The 16,643-nt window shown below is 38.4% G+C and overlaps 1 protein-coding gene and 1 pseudogene across 4 annotated transcripts in view; both read right to left on the reverse strand.

Moving 5' to 3' along the window:
• The window catches only part of DIP2B (disco interacting protein 2 homolog B), a 246,157-nt gene that overhangs the window by 162,075 nt on the left and 67,439 nt on the right, over positions 1-16,643 (reverse strand). The gene's annotated exons all lie outside the window — the stretch shown is intronic.
• Positions 514-16,643, reverse strand: part of LOC114237635 (40S ribosomal protein S2-like) — a 60,953-nt pseudogene continuing 44,823 nt past the window's right edge.

Genomic DNA, 16,643 nt, shown 5'->3' on the forward strand with positions numbered 1-16,643 from the left:
TATAGGGTCTATCTCAGCAAAAGTAAAGGCAAACAGAAGAAATCTGAGAAAAGAGAAAGAAATAAGTCGTCACAAATTACTGTAAATCAGCAGTCCTCCAAAATGTGGTCCATGGGCTTCTGGGGGTCCCCCAAGAACTTACGAAGGTCCACAAAGTATAAAATAGTTTAATAATATATTAAGACATTATTTGCCATTTTTACTGTGTGAAAGTCTATTTTAAATTTTTACCTCTTGTTCTTTATCTATAGCAATGGATTTCAAACTTTACACTTTTAAATTATTTGCTCTGATGGTATAAAAGCAATGCAGAATAAAATGGCTGGAGCCTTAGCACAAATCAAGACAGTTGATGATTTAAGCCACGCACTCACAGTGGAAGTTACTGGTGTTATTACATTTTGACCCCTGAGTCCACATCTTTCTAATATTCTGTGTTGTCTCAAAGAAGAGCACTTACACAACTGAGTTGTGAGCTGAACTGACTGCCTTTTTTTTTTAAACCAGCTACATTCACTTTATTTTTCTCATATAAAACTCTGTGATTGCTACAGCTGGAGCCTGGGTCCTCTGCACAGAAACTCTGGTGTGGGCCTTTACAAGATGGTCAGTGAATTCCTGATATGAAGACTTGGTGAACACCGTCTCTTTCCAGAAATCAGGAGTGAGATAACTGTAGGTTTTGGGAATGGCATCAAAAGCGACCTTGGTGAAGTTGTCCAGGGTGGTGGTGCAGCCCCTGGCAGAAGTGTAGCAGTGGTCAATTCCAGCCATCATCAGTAGCTTCTTGGGCATAGGGACTGAGACAATGCCAGTGCCCCTGGGGGCAGGGATGAGGCGCACCAGCACAGAGCCACAGTGGCCAGTCATCTTGCAAGGGACAGTGTGGGGCTTGCCGACCTTGTTCCCCCAGCAGCCTCACCGCATGGGGATGGTGGAGAGCTTGGCCAGAAAAATGGCCCCACAAATGTCAGTGGCTACCTCCGTTGAGCACTTAACACCCAAACACCATTTGAAGCCATCATTTCTATTTGAAATGATGAACAAACTATGGTTTTCAGACTTGAGTATCCGGCAGACGTTTTCTTAAAAATTAACGAAGTGAGACTGTTACTGGCAGCATTGACAATCATAAACTTCAGTGAACTGACAGTGATTTCAAAGCAAAAATCAAAATTTTAGAAAACTTGAGATTGACAGCTTCCCAATACTTAGCATTTTTTCTTATGAGACTGAAGGTGAGATTAACAAATATAATTTTTGACAATGTATAATGAAATGTGTCATAATTTGGAAGATGTACCTAACACAGCGATTCAATATTTTCCAAATGACCAATGCATGATGTTAAAAAAAAAAAAATCATACACAAGTTAATGATCCATTCAAACTATAATTTTAATGTAACAGTATGAAAAGTTATTGGTTTCACATCCTACATTGTAACTAATCTTTAAGAAACTATCACTTGAGTTTGGGTGTAGTACCAAAGAAGACTATCCACAGTTATATGATAAGACTATTAAAATGCTCCTGGTTTTTCTAACTACATAGCTATGTGAGGCCAGATTTTCTTCATATACTTAAACCAAAACAATTTATCATAACAGATTAAATGAATAAGTAGATATGAGAATCCAGACATTAGAGTCACAAAAAATGTAAAACAGTGCTTTTCTTTTCATTAAATATTTTTTGTTTACGAAAACAGTTATTTCTCATAAAAATATATTACTTATGAGAACGTAATAGATTTACTGTTGTTATTTTAAGTGAATTAAATATTTTTAAAATATTTCAGTTTTAATTTATAATGTAGTAAGTAAATAATGATAGATGCAATACACATATAAACAAAGCCTCTTTGAGTCTCAATTTAAGAGTACAAAGTTTTAAAACCACTGTTACAGATAAAGAACAAGAGGAAAAAAATGTAAATAGCCTTAAAAAAAAAACTGCAGTGATATATAAATAGGGGAAAGTTTCATCTTTTAAAAGTTATGAAAATTCAGCAACAAAAAGAAACAAAAAGGAAAACTACCGATACACAGAACAACCTGGATGAATCTCTAGAGAATTATGCTGAGTGAAAAAAATCCAACCCCAAAAGGTTACATACTCTGATTCCACTTAGATAGCATTCTTGAAATGACAATTACAGAAATGGAGAACAGGTTAGTGATTGCCCTGGGGGAGGGGTGAGCTGCCGTGGGAGGGGAAGTGGGTGTGGCTATAAAAGGGAACAGGAGGGATCCTTGTTAATGGAAATGTTCTGTATCTTGACTGCATCAATGCCAATATCCTGGTTGTGACCTTGTACTACAGTTTTGCAATATGTTACCATTGGGGGAACTGGGTAAAAGATAACTGGGATAGCTTGGTATTATTTCTTCATAACTGCATGTGAACCTACAGCTATCTCAAAATAAAAAATTTAATACTGAGAAAGCTATGAAACAGAAATCAAGAGAATGTAGCATGACTCTATCAAAAGTCTAGACGTTATAAATCCTGCCTACCAACTCAAACTGATTAATGGTATCTTTAGACGACTAATATTTTTTTCATATCTTAGGAATAAGAACTATTTCTCAAAGCACCCATTAATTCCTTACAGTCCTCTGACATGCCACATACTAGGTAAAGAAGACATAGAAACGAAAAAGGAAATGGAACCTGTCCTCCAGGTATGCACAGTGTTGTAGGGATGACCGAATGGCGAATGGATTCTCAGGACACAATCTAGAATGTGTAATAACAGAAGTACAGACCAGGTGGAATGGGGGCATAACTCCATAAGAAGGCAGGTGGGCTTAAGGAAAAGGTGACAACTGAGCAGAGTCCTACAGGCTGAAGAGGTTGCAGGCAGAAAACAGAGGAGAAAAGGGCAAAATACACAGCAGGATTTTAAACAAGAGAGGACATCATTAGGTTCTGTGTTTTATAAAGAAATATGACAACACTTAGTTAGGAGGCCAAGGGAGAAACAGGGCAGGTGAGATTTTGGGGGGCGGGGGGGATAGAAAGAATCAATTAAAAGTGATGTTTTGGAGGGAGAACTGATAAGACTTGCTGGCCTCGGACAAGGGTCAGATAGTAAATACTTAGTCTTTGCAGACAACATAGGGTCTCTGTAACAAATACACATATACGCTTGTTTTAAACAACCACTTAAAAATGTAAAAACCATTCTTGGCTCACAGGTCTCTGGCCAGATGCTGACCCCTGACCTGGGAGGTAAGCAATAAAGGAGAGGAAGAGCCTGCTGAGGTGACACCCAGGTTTCTGGCCTAACCTAGTGGATAGGCTGAGATGCCACTCACAAAGACTGTGGACACAACACAAAAGACAAGGATTTCTGACTGGTGGTAGTTGAGAATGTGCGGGAAGAATAAGTCAGTTTTACATGACTCAGGTGGAACTGTTAAATAGAGTGCTAGACATATAAATATGGAGCTCAGAACAGAGGTCTGGGTGGAGATAAAGATTCGGAAATCATCAAGATACTAAACAGTTAAAACTGTGTAAATGGCTGACAGCCAAGGTGAGAGTGTCAAGTGAGAAGAAAGTTGGCTACGATCATGGGAAACACTAGGGTTTGGGGGAGGAGACAAAATGAGTCTGTGAAGAAAACTCAAAGAAGAGACAGACAGCAAGTATATTTTAAAATGCTAAAGGACAGCAGAAAACTAAGTTGTGGCCCTTCATTTAATGCCCAGGAAAGAATGCTAAATCACAGATGTTTCAGAAAGGCAGCAAGGGCTGCCTAAGGACAGACAATTTCTATGATTCTGGTAAACAAACGTTTGCTATAATTTTCAAGAGGCCAATTGTTATAAGGCCTCTTCCCCAAAACAAAGGTTTGCTCCTGGCCTAGTTATGCTACCATTTCCAACCTGGCACCAACCCATTCTTCATAGAAACCATGCATAGGAGAAGAAGCCAAATGCTATTGGGGAGTGCTTATTCCTCATTTCTGAAGTCCCCTTCTGTGAACGGAGCCCCACCAGTTGTAACATCTCTGGCATTTCTTTGCCACTTAGATGCTTCTATCCTGGGGAGGGAAGCAACTGATCTGATTGGCAAATCTGGTCCAGTTGTGCCCTTCTTCCTCATATGAGTGAGCTGCCTATAGGAAATGGGTTGGGTGGAGGCTTTGTATACCACATACTGCCTTCTCTAATCCAGCACTACTTGTGACCAGGGGGTAGGTCTGCCTAATTTTGGAACTTAGTTAGCAAGCCAATTTGGCTCTAATATTAAGCTGCTTCCTTTACCTTCACCTTTATCAATAATAAAGGTAATATTATGGCCCCCATTTGCTAATCTTTTAGTTTGTATTCAATTTATTCAAAACTTGGATGGGGAGAAAGGTGCTTTTATTGCTCTCCCCTCCCTTCTAGATCTTAACACCAGGTTTAAGTAAACAACAACCTAACTTTAGATAAATATAATCTAATTAATCTAATTTAGTGTAATCATAGAAAAATAACTCAAGACTTTTAAACAGGTTGTATTAGTTCCCCATCTTCCTTTTAGATGGAAGTTTCTCAAGTATTTGATGATGAGGGTGCTGCACTTCTCATTTGTTATAATATGAAACAGGCGAGAGACTACCACCATTAAAGATATAATTACAGCTGAAATTAATTCCAAACGCTCCATCCACTTTCAGATTGCAAGATTTTGGAAAAAATTTCCAAGAACTCTTAATATCATCAAACATAGTCAAGGAAACCATAGCACAAATCTATTCTTAAGAAAAACACATTTCCAAAATACCCTCCAAGTACTTAAATATAATTCATAAATATTTATCCCTGGTCACTTTAAAAATACTTGAGAAGACAAATTATTTGAATAAATGAATTTAGTGATTGCATGCAAATAACCCCACACTATTATACACTACATTGTGCCATTTTTAGTCTGAGGAAGGAAAAATACACACTCTGTAGAAAAAGGAAACGCAAACAAAATTGGGCTAACCATTTTTAAAGACTGCTTCCTATCTGGGGTCTGCCTGTTCTATGACAATCATGGGACTCAATCAGAAAAATAAAATGGCCTTGAAGCAGTACCTCAAGTGATTAGCACTACAATGGGCTTCACCAATCACTGCAGACCCTGTCCGGGGATCAAGGCCCATCTCTTCTACTGTTTCCAATATCCACTCTACATTCAGGATAGGTTATAGAGATTGTGTTGGAATAACCATACTGAATGAGGATGGGTCAACACCAAGTGGTAGGTGGCTACAGACCAGGGTAGTCCAGGAAGAAATGGACCTGCAGTGGGATGACAGGTGGAACAGCTAGAGCAGGGTGCTACTCAATCTGTAAGCTACTTGACAGGTACTCAGTCTTGTCTCTTTACAGCCTGAAGCACCCAGCACAGAGTTCTACATAATAAAGATAAGTGGCTGTATTTGAAGATTTTACATCTTCTGGATTATGTGCTGACTGCCTGGGACAGACTTAGGGGAAAGCCTAAAAGGACACTTAACCATTTAGTTCTGCCCAAATGAAAGCACGGAATGCCCTACGTTGCTTTATTTATTGGAGCTCACACACAGAATGGTACATGCCTAACCACTTACTGGGTGCCAAGAGTTTTCTTTGTTTCACAGCACACTCTAGCCAAGATGCTGACACTGGGCATATTCTCAAACTCTCAACTGTCTCCTAGAGCTGCTCAGATCTGATTTAATACTGTCAATGAAGACTCACAGCACGAGAGGGGCTGGCTCAAGATGCTCTATGAAAAGCAGCCACTCATGGAAATGTTAATTTGAGGAAGGAGACACCAAATATTTTCCATTATTTTAAATACTGGCAGCACTACGGAGAACCAGCAACCAACATTTTAAGCAAACTAATTTTATAGCCTTTCCATCTTACAGAATTGATAAATCAGAGCTCTAATTTTCATTATCTGGGAAATGGCAAAGATGGAGAATGGAACAGAGGAGACTCAGAAACAGTGCAGTAAATTGGAAGATCCTTCAAAACAGAGCCTATGTTCATTTTCTTACCCGTCAGAGGGTCTAGCAGCAGTGCTTTGACCACAGCATTCAGTAAATGTTTGCTGAATCAAATTGTTGTGAAAGCATTCTCGGCTCACCACCAACCCTGCATGCCTCGAGTTTAGCAACCCTTAACTCTTTCCTAGCAAATGCTTTCAGTTTTGCTTACAGCAAAATATTTTTTCTAGGAAATATATCTTAACTTCATAATATATAAATGAAAAAAACCAGAATCTCCTTTGTAAAGGTATATTTCTTTTAAAAAGGAGCCATATATTACTCAGCAAAGTTTGACACGACTACGATCTTAGTCTGGGGGTAATGTCTGTGTATCAGCCTGTGACGGACATCTCAGTGTTGAAGAGAAAAGGAAGACACATGAGGATGTTAAAGTAGAGTAGATCCAAGTTTGTGATTTTTTTTAAAAGTTTTGCTTTGTTTATACGGACTGAATGAAGACAAATGAGAAATATTTTTTGTTAAAAAGGAAAGGGCAACCTAAGCAAAGCAGGATAACTATAACTGTGTTATAAGGACTCGAAAGAGCAAACATCTGTAATGCTGCCATACAGCTGCATCCATAAATGCCTATTCCTAAAGGACTAGTTAAACTAAAGTTTAAACTAGAAAGACAGATGCATCTTTTAAATTCCCAGTCCTAGATGTATGCTTAAGTTATTTATGAATAATTAAAAGGCCTAGGTTCCAAGGGTCACAGAGAATTGAACTCCCATCTACTTACAGCCAAAGTCATTCACGGGGCTGCCAACAATAATATATTCTCTGTGAGGCTTTTCCTGGCAAACCCTTTCCCCAACCCCTCCCCTATGTTGCCATGGCATTTTCTTTTCATACCTCTATTATCATTTACCTCAACATAGAATCAAACTTTAATTTCCTTTTCATTACAAGTCAGCTCCTGATTAGACTATGAGCTCTTTGTGGACAAGAACTGGGTCAGAGTCATTTAGCTATCCCTACAATCTACTAAAATAGTAAAGCAGTTAATAAAAGTTTTGTTGAAAGAATGAAATCAAAACTTCTGAGACTATCATTTTACAAATTTAAGGCTGCTCACTGAAAGGAAGACCTCAAGTAACTCAAGATATTGAAAAAAATTGTTAACACATCCTATAGCCACATATTGCTGCCTATATCTTTAGGCAGTCAGCAACTGTCTCATGCAGAACAATGTTTGACCTTAGTAGGTGCTCAAATATTTACTGATCCAATTAATACATGTAGAACACTGTAGGTGTTTAAATACATATATATATAAAGAGAGGCAGGGTCGGGGAGAGGTGGGGGAGAGAAAGCAAAAGAGAGAGAGAGGAAATATATATATTATATACTACAGAATTCCCTAGATCTGTTTTCAAGATACGAACATGTTAAATAACATATAAGGGAAAATTATGGAACTTTCTCATTTTTAACCAAGACTTGGACAATCTTCTAGAGTTGATTTTCAGAAGTGATAAAGGAATCATGACACAGCAAAAAACCAGTCTGACTACTGAATTTCTCACAAAGGAATCGGATAACTTCATTCATAGAGGTGACAAGTTTCTACACCAAACTGCAAAAGATTTCTCACTTTAACAACTAGCAGCAAATGTCAACACAGAAGCTGAGTTGTATTGTCCTCAATGGTGAAAAACTGAAACCATTTCCACTAAGATCAGGAACAAGACAAGGTTGCCCACTCTCACCACTATTATTCAACATAGTTTTGGAAGTGTTAGCCACAGCAATCAGAGAACAAAAAGAAATAAAAGGAATCCAAATCGGAAAAGAAGAAGTAAAGCTGTCACTGTTTGCAGATGACATGATACTATACATAGAGAATCCTAAAACTGCTACCAGAAAACTACTAGAGCTAATCAATGAATTTGGTAAAGTAGCAGGATACAAAATTAATGCACAGAAATCTCTTGCATTCCTATATACTAATGATGAAAAATCTGAAAGTGAAATTAAGAAAACACTCCCATTTACCATTGCAACAAAAAGAATAAAATATCTAGGAATAAACATACCTAAGGAGACAAAAGACCTGTATGCAGAAAATTATAGGACACTGATGAAAGAAATTAAAGATGATACAAATAGATGGAGAGATATACCATGTTCTTGGATTGGAAGAATCAACATTGTGAAAATTACTACCCAAAGCAATCTACAGATTCAATGCAATCCCTATCAAACTACCACTGGCATTTTTCACAGAACTAGAACAAAAAATTTCACAATTTGTATGGAGACACAAAAGACCCCAAATAGCCAAAGCAATCTTGAGAACGAAAAATGGAGCTGGAGGAATCAGGCTCCCTGACTTCAGACTATATTACAAAGCTACAGTAATCAAGACAGTTTGGTACTGGCACAAAAACAGAAATATAGATCAATGGAACAGGATAGAAAGCCCAGAGATAAACCCACGCACATATGGTCACCTTATCTTTGATAAAGGAGGCAAGCATATACAGTGGAGAAAAGACAGCCTCTTCAATAAGTGGTGCTGGGAAAACTGGACAGGTACATGTAAAAGTATGAAATTAGAACACTCCCTGACACCATATACAAAAATAAACTCAAAATGGATTAAAGACCTAAGTGTAAAGCCAGACACTATCAAACTCTTAGAGGAAAACATAGGCAGAACACTCAATGACATACATCACAGCAAGATCCTTTTTGACCCACCTCCTAGAGAAATGGAAATAAAAACAAAAATAAACAAATGGGACCTAATGAAACTTAAAAGCTTTTGCACAGCAAAGGAAACCATAAACAAGACAAAAAGACAACCCTCAGAGTGGGAGAAAATATTTGCAAATGAAGCAACTGACAAAGGATTAATCTCCAAGATTTACAAGCAGCTCATGCAGCTCAATAACAAAAAAACAAACAACCCAATCCAAAAATGGGCAGAAGACCTAAACAGACATTTCTCCAAAGAAGATATACAGATGGCCAACAGACACATGAAAGAATGCTCAACATCATTAATCATTAGAGAAATGCAAATCAAAACTACAATGAGGTATCATCTCACACCGGTCAGAATGGCCATCATCAAAAAGTCTACAAACATTAAATGCTGGAGAGGGTATGGAGAAAAGGGAACACTCTTGCACTGTTGGTGGGAATGTAAATTGATACAGCCACTATGGAGAACAGTATGGAGGTTCTTAAAAAACTAAAAATAGAACTACCATACGACCCAGCAATCCCACTACTGGGCATATACCCTGAGAAAACCATAATTCAAAAAGAGTCATGTACCAAAATGTTCATTGCAGCTCTACTTACAATAGCCAGGACATGGAAGCAACCTAAGTGTCCATCATCGGATAATGGATAAAGAATATGTGGCACATATATACAATGGAATATTACTCAGCCATAAAAAGAAATGAAATGGAGGTATTTGTAATGAGGTGGATGGAGTTAGAGTCTGTCCTACAGAGTGAAGTAAGTCAGAAAGAGAAAAACAAATACAGTATGCTAACACATATATATGGAATCTAAGGGAAAAAAAAAGGTCATGAAGAGCCTAGTGGCAAGATGGGAATAAAGACACAGACCTACTAAAGAATGGACTTGAGGATATGGGGAGGGGGAGGGGTGAGATGTGACAGGGTGAGAGAGTGTCATGGACATATATACACTACCAAATGTAAAATAGATAGCTAGTGGGAAGCAGCCACATAGCACAGGGAGATCAGCTCGGTGCTTTGTGACCGCCTGGGGGGGTGGGATGGGGAGGGTGGGAGGGAGGGAGATGCGGGAGGGAGGAGATATGGGGATATATGTATATGTATAGCTGATTCACTTTGTTATAAAGCAGAAACTAACACACCATTGTGAAGCAATTATACTTCAATAAAGATGTTTAAAAAAGAAGCTGAGTTGTTACTCCTTGGAAGCTAGAAGATTTTTAAACTTATTAGTTTCACAATAAATATAAAAACATGTAAAAACAAAATCTTTTTAAAAACCAGTATTCATCTGATATCTATATAACTTTTAAAATAGTAATTACGAAAACAAGTATAAAAGCAAAATCTCTAAAGAGACCAATGTTTACCTGATATTTATATAGTAACTTTTCAAATCATAATTATAGTTCCTTTAAAGGTGGAGTAGGGAATTCCCCAGAGGTCCAGGGGTTAGGACTTGGCGCTTTCACTGCCATGGGCCTGGGTTCAATCCCTGGTTGGGGAACTAAGATCATGCAAGCCACACGGAGGGAGGGAGGGGAGGGGGGTAAGGAGGGAGGGCGGGAGGGAGGGAGGAAGGAAAGAAGGAAAGAGAGAGAAAAAGAGAGAAAGAAAGAGAAAGAGAGAAAGAAAGAAAGGAAGGAAGAAAGAAAAAGAAAAGAAATCTATAAAGGTGGAGTATAGTTTTATAAAAGAGAGCTGAATCTCAAGCCACTATTTGGTAAAAGGTAATCCTGAGAAGTCAAAAAAAGGGTCTGACAGTCGACAGTGAGGCTACACAATCTTTAATCGTCACCTACATAAAGGGTTAAGAGCCTCATCCTTCCCTTAGAGCAGGGGTCCCCAACCCCCAGGCTGCAGACGGGGTCACACAGCAGGAGGTGAGCAGTGGGCGAGCAAGCCAAGCTTCATCTGCCACTCCCCATCACTCCCCAACACTAGCATTACCACCTGAACGATCCCCACCACCCCGCCCCCCACCATCTGTGGAAAAGTCGCCTTCCACGAAACCGGTCCCTGGTGCCAAAAAGGTGGTTGGGGAATGTTGCCTTAGAGCTTCATCTCCAACACACTGGAAATAGTGACAAAACAGCAGACCAAGGGAAGGGGTCCAACAGTTCGGATGGTGGAATTCACAAGCACATTCTCTTCCACCTTCAAGTGTCCGGTAGGCTAAAAAGGATATTACCAACCACATAACATCGCCTTGGTTTTCAGTACCAAAATGTCATTTAGCAAGTCACAACAAGACAAAATTCTAAAATGTCCAATATACACTTAGAGATTTACTTTTACGCTGTAGAGGGTGGTGATTTTCTTATAGGAGACATGTTTAGTAACTCTCTTTACTATCTCAGTAATTAACATACCCCTTGGATAAGCTGCAATAAGAACCGATCACTTACAAACTCTGGAAGAGAAAAACAATCACGTTTGCTAAAAACTAAACTATCTTCATCACTAAACTTTTTTCCTTGATTAATAAATAAGGAAAAATGCCTTTGAGACACTGGCAATCTTCATTAATATGTATAATTTAAAATTTATTACAGATCCAGTAAAAGTATAATTATAACATATATCTAACATTACTTTCTTCTTTTATTTAATGGAGTATGACTACTTTTAGTAAAAACATATTCATTTGTTATAAATGTAGAGTGTGTGTTATGGGCTGAATTCTGTCCCCTTAAAACTCATATATTGAAGCCCTAACCCCCGGTACCTCAGAATGTGACTGTATTTGGAGACAGAGCCTTTAAAGAGGTAAGTAAGTTAAAATGAGGCCCTTAGGATGGGCCCTAATCCAATCGAACTGGTTTCTTGTTAAAAGAGGAAATTTGGACACACTGAGACACCAGGGATGAGCACACACAGAGAAAAGACCAGGTGAGGACACAGTGAGAAGGCACTGTGTGCAAGCCAAGGGGAGAGACCTCAGAAAAAATGAAACCTGCTGACACACTGGCCTTGGACTTCTAGCCTCCAGAACTGTGAGAAAATTAATTCCTACTGTTTAAGCCACCCAGTCTGTGGTCTTTGTTAGTCTTTGTTACAGTAGCCCTAGCAAACTAATGCACACAGCAAAAAGATGTTCTCCAAGTGATCAAGAAGTAGTATGGCAGAGATGGCCAGCTGCCCACCAGAGTTTCATGTTTCCCATCACAACTGGTGCTGGAAAGCAGCTGACAAATACAGAATACATTTCGTGCTCTCCCACCCCACCCCCCACCCCACATCTAGGTTGGTTCTCACCAATCCAACACACCATACCCACTTTGGGCTAAGATTAAGAAGTTCTGTTACCGTCTCTTTTTGTCACCCTTTCCCTTTCCCAGTCTCCTGGCTGGATATCAACCCCCAGGACATCTGGAAGCCATGTATGAACAATGGAGGAGCCTTCATCATCCTGAGTCTCTACATGACCTCACTGAGCAGCTTCCCCCACTCGCTGTCCAACAACAGGAATGTCCATTTTGGACTGTGTTATGCCTCTGAGATTTTGGATTTGTCTGTTAAAGCATCAAGCATCACCTTAACAATACAGATCATATTTAAACTTGAGGTTTCATTTTCTTTCTTCAAATTGCAGAACTGAGAGTTAAATATAGGTTAAATCATGAGAAAATGCTGTTTTTGTAAGTCAAAGACAGTCAAATATTGTCAATTGCATATGCTTCAACCTAATATGTTTGGTCTACAAAAAAATGGACAAGGCATGACTGCACCCCCAGCTCACTACTCAAATTCCCCCACAAGGTTTAACACACTGATGGACTGTAACAGCTCAACACTCTTCCCAGACTCAGAAGCAGTTCCGTGGAAAACTTATATTCAGTACCCGATAGTTCTCTGCTTTCACAAATCCATGCTGTTAACTAGTTTCTCTATTATTTGATACTTTTTTTTTTGCCCTGAAATTAACAAATTACACTCTACCAAAGATGCCGAGATGGAGTAAGCCCACTACAGCCTCCCTCTCCCACTGATTACAACTAAAAACTCTTAACTGAAAACAAAAAAAAAACTACCCGAGGATGGAGAAAAGTACATAAATAACAGGCAAGTAGGGAAGGGAAGTAAAAACTTGAAAAATTACAGTACCAGTGAATTTCCTTGCCTTTTTTTTTTCTTTCTTTTTAAATTCCTTCACCACCCAGCTTCGACCCAAGAATGGCTTTGTCCAGGTAGCCAATTCACAGTGGCACGGCGCATGCGCGCGTGCACACACACACACCCTCTAAAAGTGCTGAGAGAAACTTTCTTGTTCTGGCCAGAGGACTGGGAAAAAGAGCCAAAGCAAGCCAGAGTACAATGTAAATTTTTTCCTTTTTTCCTTCTCCACAGAACTACATGGGAAAGGGGCCCCTGGAAGCCCAAGAATGTAGGGATATACCAAACAAGAAAAAACTGGAAAGAGGACCCCCAATTCCACATATAAACAAATGTTAAGTCTTGGGCTAAGTCCTTCTCCCCTGCGTCCATCCCCTACAGTGTCTGTCTGCTCTCCAAGTTCACGTGTGTCGAATAAATCCAAAGAAGGACAGCAAATGCTTTGAGCCTGAACTACAATATGACATTGCCCAAGTCTGATTAGTGCGTGCATGGGCAGTGTAGTTCCAAAGAGCATAGCAAATGCTGAGAACTGAAATGACACTGGAACCACCACTCACAGAAGGTGAAACCAAACTTAAGATCTGAACCTAACCAAGTCAACTGTCAGCTAAAACAAAAAAATCTCAACATTCTCCAGAGGATTTTAACAGCACCCAAAATCTCACAACATAATATTCAATATGTCCATGACACAACTCAAAATTACTTGACATACAAAGAAGGAAGAAAATGTAACTGATTCTTTGGGGAAAAAAAATCAATAGATTCCAAAACCAAAATTAAACAGCTATTCAATATTAGAATTATCAGAGAATTTAAAGTAGTTATTATAACCATGCTCCACGAGGTAAAGGTAAACACTCTTGAAAGGTGTTCTGCTTCTGATGTTCTCAACAGAAAAGTAGAAACAATAAAAAAATCCAAATGGATGATGATACAGTTCTGCAGTTTGACTGTGGTGGTAGTTACATGATACAACACATGATAAAATTGCATAAAACCATACCCACATACATGTACCCACACACACGAGTGCATGTGTAACTGGAAAAATCTGAATAAGCTCTATGGATTGTACCAATGTCAATTTCTTATTATTAATAACGTATGATAGTTACACAAAATGTTAACACTGAGAGAGGCTAGGAAAAGAGTGCATGGAACTTTTCTGCACGTTTCTTTGCAACTTCCTATAAATCTATAATTATTTCAAAATAAAAGTGTTTTTAAGGGCTTCCCTGGTGGTGCAGTGGTTAAGAATCCACCTGCCAATGCAGGAGACATGGGTTCAAGCCCTGCTCCAGGAAGATCCCACATGCTGCAGAGCAACTAAGCCCGTGCGCCACAACTACTGAAGCCCGCGTGCCTAGAGCCCATGCTCCGTAACAAGAGAAGCCACTGCAGTGAGAAGTCCGCGCACTGCAACTAGAGAAAGCCTGCACACAGCAATGAAGACCCAACACAGCCAAAATAAATAAATAAAAATAAAATAAAATATTTTTTAAAGTGTTTTTAAGAGAACCAAATGGAAATTTTACAACAGAAAAGTAAAGTACGTCAAATAAAAAGATCACAGTATGGGCTGGATAGCAGAATTGAGATAACAGGGGGAAAACTCAATGACCATAAAGACAAATGAATATTATGATTCAATATGAAGACCAAAAAGGAAAGAGACTGAAAAAAGTTAACACAGCCTCAGAGAACTATGAAACACTATCATCCATGTCATTGGAATCACAGAAGGAGAGAAGAAATTGCTTGGTGTAGAAAAAATAATTGAAGAAATAATGGCTATACACTTCCCAAATTTGGTGAAAGACATAAATTTAGAGATTGAAGAAAACCCAAACAGGACAAATTTAAAGAAAATCATATCCAAACACATCATAATCAAACTGCTGAAAAAAAATCTTAAAAGTACCCAGAAAAAAAAAAAGTCATATTACACATAGGGGAACAATAATCTAAATAAATGCAGACTTCTCATCAGAAACTATAGAAGCCAGTAGATGGTGGAACAATAATTTTAAAGTGCTCAGAGAAAAGTACTGTCATTCAGAATTCTATAATAAATTCAGTGAAGATATCCTTCAGGAATGAAGGTGAAAAAAAGATGAAGAAAGGCTAAGAGAATTTGTCAGTAGTAATGGGAACTTTCTGTACTATCTCCACAATTTTTCTGTAAAACTAAACTTGTTCTAAAATAAAAATTTTATTCTTAAAAAAAGAAATGAAATGGATACATTGCCAGAAAAATATAAAATGCCAAAGTTGGCACAAGAAAAGTTGTGAGCTTAGACAGACTAAGCATTAAGAGGACCAGAAAGTGGTAGATCAATTTTGAAAAAGACCTCTACTTTTCCATTCAAATTTGTAAATGTCTGCCAAATCTAAAGGGAAAAAACAGATGGAATTTAATTGGGACTACACTGATTTTACAGATTAATTTGAGAAAGAAATGACATCTTTTTAATTTATGTACCGTATGAGTTTTTAAGACAGCACAAAGCTGAGTGAAAGAAGAAAAAAACAACCAGTTGGTACTCATGTGAGAAAAAACAAATATATCTTAAAAAACAAAGACTATTAAAAAAGAGAGCCATGAAAACATAGGAATGTGATATATAAGGACAGTGGTACCACAAATTAGTTCACGGGGTTGGGGAAACAGTCTTACTACATGCAGAAAAAATTACTATTCTAAGCCATATACAAAGATGGACTCAGACGGATTAAAGACCTCATGTAAAAAGCTGAATTATAAAAATATATAATTAAAACTACAGAATATCTTTATTATATTTAACAAGACCCAGAAAGCCATAAGGTAAAAAAAATTATAGACTTATTACATCAAGGTTAGCTTCTGCTCAACAAAGTACACCACTGACAAAATTAACGTATTATCACAGACTGGGAAAAGGCAAATACCAGGCTAATATTCTAAACTAGAGAAAAGACTTCTGCAAATCAACCAAGAAAAGACAGAAACTCTAATTAAAGAAATGGGTGAAAGATATGAACAGGTAATTCACTGAAGGGGCATTCAAAATGGATTAATTGTATACAAAGAGATGCTGCAAGTCATTAGTAATTGGAGAATGCAAATTAAAACAACATTAAGATACCACTTTACCCCTATCAGATAGGCAAAACTTAGAAAGGTAGATAAAGCCAAGTGCTGGCAGGAAGATGGAGAAACAGGATCCACTGTGCACACTGACAAAGAGCCCAAATCTGGCAGTGCTTAATCAAAGTACGTGCAGCAATCCACTCTTATGCAGATGTCCAGAAAATTCTCCCGCAGGACCACAGGAGAACAAGTGCAAGGCTGTTTATCCCATTGTCTGTGGTGGTGGGGAGTTGAAAGTAATCTGGGTGTCTATTACTGAGAGAACAAATCATTTATAGACAGTAGATGGCAGTTAGAAACAAAGAACTAGATATATACACAGCAACAAAAACAGTCCTTAAAGGGGGGAAGGGAGGCAGGGGCTGAGGGGGATAAGAAGCAGAACAAAGACTACAGCACACCATTTAGGTAAATTTAACAACACACACCAAAAAAAAAACACCTACTGTGTGTTTACAAAAATACATCAAACACATTAGCACAGTTAACTATGGGGGACTGAGAACAGAAGTGGAAAGTGGAGGCAAAAGAGAAATTAATTAATTCTAACTAATTCTGAAAGCTAAGCGAGAAGACTTGCACAGACCAGTGCGGATGGTGTGCCATGAACTGGGATGCACGATTAACTCAATCCTCGCCA

This window comes from Balaenoptera acutorostrata, chromosome 11 (assembly GCF_949987535.1).
Source record: "Balaenoptera acutorostrata chromosome 11, mBalAcu1.1, whole genome shotgun sequence".
NCBI classification, from domain to species: Eukaryota; Metazoa; Chordata; class Mammalia; order Artiodactyla; family Balaenopteridae; genus Balaenoptera; species Balaenoptera acutorostrata.